Below are 6000 nucleotides of genomic sequence, written 5' to 3'. Positions count from 1 at the left end.
TTTTATCCAATGTAAAATGATATTGTTCGTGAATTCTTGTTTAATTAAGTGAACTAAATACTCTTTAAAGTTGCTGTTTTCCAAAGCTTTTAGGCTAGACAGGGAATCTGTATAAATTGAGATTTTATCTGCAATTCTTTGTTCTTTAACCCAACGAACGGACTGGAGAATGGCCCATAATTCAGCCTTCAACACAGAAACTTGATCAGAGATGCGAAAGGTTTTTCTTTCAACAGGTTCTCCCTCCAGATAGGCCACGAAAGCGCATCCTGTCTTAAATTCGTTGTTAACTAAAATTTTTTAATTCTATCCATCTGTGAATAATTCTAATCCTTTTTAAGTAGGTAAATGTAGTTGAAATTTAAGGAAAACTTCTTCAGTCGGATGATAAATACAAGGTGTAGGTATTGGTTTATAGATTATGTGTTCTTCTTCATGTTGGAGCTTCAACGTTTACGGCCATATCTAGAGGGATTGTTCCAGCAAGTACTTGGAGAGCGTCAGTAGATGTAGTCTTGTATGCTTTAGTGATAGATAGTAAAGAAGTTCTTTCCATTTTTTTCAATCTAGTAATGATTCTTACCTGTTGGGAAAACCAAATTTCCGCTCCATAGAAGATAAGTTTCCGAATGTGGTTTAGGTAGATGAATTTCCGAACATCAGGGCCAATCCCCCAGTCGATCCCAGAGATTCTATTTAGTTTAGCTTGAAATTTAGTAACTTTGCTAGAGATAAAGTAAAGGTGGGTTTACGATTACCAATGTTTAACTCCCTAGCCTTGTAATTTTGAACCCAATCCAGAAGACAATGGAACTCCTGGATCAAGTATAGGGAGAAATTTGCCTTCGTGAAGGAATTTTTGCTGAAACTAACCCACAATTGCATTACAGGGAAAGAAAAAAACCAAACCACGGTTAGCCTGATGGCAAGGGAATGTTTGATCTATCTACCACTGAGGATATTTTGCGTCAGCACTGTGGTAGGGGTAAGCCGGGAGCGGGATTCGAACTGACGAGCCATCGCTAGGATTCGAACCCGTGTCACCCCATTGAGATCAAAGGTTCCATGATTTCTGTTGAAAAAGATCTGAGGATTTTTTTAAAGAACAAATAATTAAGTGTTAGAAATCTCAGCTCTACTTGTCAAATCATTTTGTATTTTTCTTTAATAACTTTTCTTTTGTTTGTGTTACGAACAAAATAAACGCAAAACAAGCTTGTGATTCTTTTTTTCTTAAAAAAATAAGACTTTTTTTTCTTTTATAACGTTTAGAGTGAATCAAAAAATGTAACGCAAAAAAATATTACAAAATTTTTTTTGAAAAAATGGAAGGATACAACAAGGTCGCCAACAACTTCGCCTAATACATTTTAGCTAATTAAAAAAATTATGCATTATTAACACAATCATTACTTTGTGGTTAAGATTATATAGTTCTAATACGTTTATATTTACTTATAAGATAGTTTTAAAAGCATAAATTTGATTTTGAAATGAATAAAAGGAATAATCGGGATTAATTTGATGTTTCAATGAAAATATGCACTTGCTAAAAGTTCTTTATATAATAAATAAAAATTTTTTTTATTCCAACAAGTGATAAATTAACTTACCTATGAAATGTATAAAGTCCTCTTTTCACAAATTTTTCACACAACAAAATGCAGCACAGTAAACTACCATATTTTAAGATTTTTGATTTTAAAATTAGTGCATCAATTTTTTTTAATTGAAATAACAAGAAAAAAAGGAAGAATTTCACTCTCAATGCACACTCCAGTCACGTGATTTCATTCTGGGACATAAATTATGATGATGTGTGCACTCTTCAGTTTTACTGTCATTCTAGAAATACACGTGAACAAATGTTTAAGTAAACTGTTCTGTGCGCAAAACAAAAAAAGAGAACATCCTGGTGAACTTATGATCTAATGTACAGATTTTCGCGTACTAGGACTCAATGGTTCAAGAGTGGAATTAATTAGTGCAGATTTGCAGATGATAATTTAAGTTACGAAATCAGACACAAAAACGTCTTTCTCTGAATAAACACACCTTTGTTTCAACGGATTCAAATTCTTAACCCTAAAATGTTTCGAATGTTTCCATTAAAAATAAAACTGCTGAACTAAACGAGTTGTTCATTGATCTGGCCAATGGCGCGTAAGTAGTTGGATAAAGAGAGTAACAAGACAGGGATTTCGGGGATTCCGCTGGCGTATTCTTGAAGGGGGTTGGGATGATCCATCAAATGTGACAGCTACTATAGTTGAAGGTATTTTTTTCTTTTTTTAATCTTCATTTTATAATTAAATCTTTTTAATTATTACTTTTTACTTTTACTGGAAGTAATATAGTAGATCTTATAAATGACTTTTTGCGAAATAGAAATCAGCTCCAGTGGGATGAAATGTATTTTTAAAACATTAAACAATGTTTAATTACCAGCACATTTAGATGTAAATAAAAAATTTTTACAGAAAAATATTCTCTTTTAAGAAAATATTTTTACTTTTTGTTAAAAATTTTCTATCTTATAAGAAAATATTTATGTTTTCACAAAAAAAAAATTTCTCTTTTAAGAAATATTTAAAAATTTGCTAGTTTTGTAAAAATATTTCGAATTTTTTAACAAATTTTCTAGTTTTTTCAGAAGATATTTTTATTTTTGTAATAATTTTCTAGTTTTTCAAAACAATTCTAAATTTTTTTCTGAAACTTTTTGTATTAATTATTAAAGGGTGTAATTTTTTCTTGATAATATAAAATTTTTTCACCTGTGAAAATGATCAATAAAGACAAAATATATTTGAATAAAATAAATAACATTTTATTCAAAGTTTCACCCAAGCATTTCTGCGAGCATACATCACAGGTTTCTTAATAATTTTATTTTTACTATACAATTTTTTATTTACATCTAAATGTCCAGGAACAGCTTTATCTTGAATTCCGAGTGCTTGTCCCCTTTATAGGTCTTGTAGAAATCGTCCAAATGATTTTGCCTTAACGAGAGCATAATGTTTAAAATCTATTGAATGTACAGTGCACGAAGAAAAAGTTGGTATCAGTTCATCTACTTTAGGACAGCCAAAATCTTCTAAACTGTAACACACTCTGCCGGTTAGAATTTCAAAAAATTTCCGTTTCTCGAGTCCTTTCACATAGATATTTGAATACATATCACACAAAAAAGTCAACATAGTATGAAATTTAATGTAGGGTAATTCTCCTTGGTTCCAATCTATTTGATAAATATTTCTAACTATCCAAGAATATTGCATTTCTGGTGGTTGGAATGTACCCACTCCGGTAATGGGATTACCTTTCTCGGCTTGAAAAGCAAGTTCTTTGACAATGTAGGTCCCCTATGAAAGTTAAAAACCTTCAAAATCAATTACTAAAGCTGACAACCCTTTTCGGTTTCCTTCCTACAATAAAAAAAAAAAAAAAAAATTTAAGTCACCAAGAAAAATAATTAACAACACACAGTTAAAATGCTTATGATCATGTTCATAACTCCTTTCGATTACTACGATTAAGAATTTACTTGCAAAGTAAAAGTCTTTACTCCCTGAGTTCTGTCTAAAATAAACCTTTTTACAAAACAAATATGAAACGTTCCTTTAACAAATAGAAAGTTAATTTAACAAATATTAGCTTTATTTAGATTTCGTAATGAAAAAAAATAACTATTCCTAATTTGTAACTAAGAAGATGAGTAATTTTTTTATTATTAGCAAAATAAAAATAATTAATTGAAATGAACAGAACAATTTACTTTCTCTTGGTTACACAGCTCAGCAGCTTTATAAATAATACTATTTAACATTATCAATATACTATTTATCATCAATATAATAAAATAACATAGTTATAAAATTTTAGTAAAAAAAATTTGTACTTACTTGAGTATCATCATGCTTTCGCTTCAGTATTGCATTTCCATCCATAACGAAGAGAGGAATCAAAAGGAACTAGCGAATTAGTAAAAATAGAAAACTGAGAAGTAAAAAGCTTTAACTATAAACTTAATAATTTTTAAAACTTAACAGAATTAGAAGACACGCTATTCAACAAAATGCATGCGAGCAAGTGAAGTACTATCACTTGAGTTAAGATAGTTTAATTCAATCCGCATACGTTAGAGATCGAGCCATCCCTTGTTTAATCTTGTCCAAGCCGAACTTGTAGTATCCGCTTTGACGTCATGACATATACGGTACATCCCCTAACATATGGTTTAGATTACAAACTACACGAAGCAAATCTAATAATAATATAAAAATAATAGCTTAATATTTAGATGCATTTATTTTTAAAACATATTACAAAAGAGTATTTTAATTAATATTAAAAAACTTTTTTATTATGTTAATAAGTTTAATTTATTTTTAATTAATGTAACTAAAAATTTATTAATTCGGTTACTAACACACATTAAATTATATATGAATCATATCTAATCTCATAAAATTGACAGTTTATTATTTAAATATGATTCAAATTACTTTGAATTTCATTTAAATCATGAAACTAAAGATTAATTAATATGAAAACCTTTTTATTATGTTAATAAGGTTAAATTATTTTTAATTCATGTAACTATAAATAAATTTAATCAATCCGGCTATTAATACATATAAAGTCATATATTTTATGAATCATAGCTAATGTTATAAAAATGAGAGTTTATTATTTAAATATATTATAAATTTATTTTAATTTATTTCAAAGTCATATTACTAAAGATTAATTTAATATTAAAACCTTTTTTAATGTAGATTCACTAATTTTAAATTAATATCACTAATAAAATCAATATTAGCTCTGTTACATAATTATTCAATTTTTATTTTAATTTATTTTATTTTCCTCCGTAAGTTTAAATTTTAAAATTTTTATTTCCTACATTCATATATAGATGGCACCATTGATTCTCATCGAACCAAACAAGAGTTGTTGCCAATTCTAAAAAAATATTAAAACATGTTAGACGGGTAGAAATAATAATTTAATAACTGTCAAAGGTTAAGTGAAAATATATTGATGAAACTATAGGATGATATCGATATCAAATCCTTTTCATTTATCCTTTTCATTTATGTTCAGAATACAAAAGTTTATCTTATTGACACATATCTTAGCAAGCATTCGGAGGTCAGCGGTTATGATATCCAACTACTGACCCACGAAAGCTTTTTGATTGACGTGAGTTCGATCCTCAGCCTTAATTATATTTAATAAATAATAAAACAGATTTAAATATTAAAATAGATTTAAAGTTATTTTATTTCTAACATTCCCAGATAGAATGCTCCACTAGAGTAAAGCATGTGCATGATATCTTTTATTTATTATGTAATAAAAGATGACGTCATTACTTCATGATATACGATTTCTCTCAAATAGCAAAGCCAGAAGTATTGCCATCCGAAACAAGTAAAATAATATTAATAAGTGTTGCCACCCTCAAAAAAGTAATAAATGAAAATAGTATAAAAAAAACGAAACTATATTAAAAACAGAAACCGAAACTAACTCTACAGGCGGGCAGAAATGAGCAACTTCCAGTTTGTAGATGGGCAAAAATAAGCACCCCTTGATTATCCAGAAAGTCATGCGCTCATTAGTTGAAAAATAGTGATGTCATTGAAATACTCCTCTCTGATTGGTAGATCACAGAGCCTCTAGCGGTAAATTTTGAAACTAAATCAAAATGCAGCGCCTCTAGCGGAACATTGTCGAATAATGCGAGATTATTCTTGATTAATCTTGAAATCTACCTGCTATATCATGCATGTGTGACGTAGAGACTGGTAAAGCAACATAACAACTAATTAAAAGCAATAATTAAGAGTAAAGATTAAAATAAATGATTACAAAATCTAAAAAATTAATTAAAAAAACTGATTTAAAAAAATTATTTAAGAATGAAGATTAAAAGAAAAAAATTGAAAAGAGATAATTAAAAACTAAATTAAAAAGTAATAATTAAAA

This window comes from Parasteatoda tepidariorum, chromosome 11 (genome assembly GCF_982258835.1).
Source record: "Parasteatoda tepidariorum strain Cologne lab strain chromosome 11, Ptep-v5.0, whole genome shotgun sequence".
NCBI lineage: Eukaryota > Metazoa > Arthropoda > Arachnida > Araneae > Theridiidae > Parasteatoda > Parasteatoda tepidariorum.
This window is presented reverse-complemented; position numbering follows the sequence as displayed.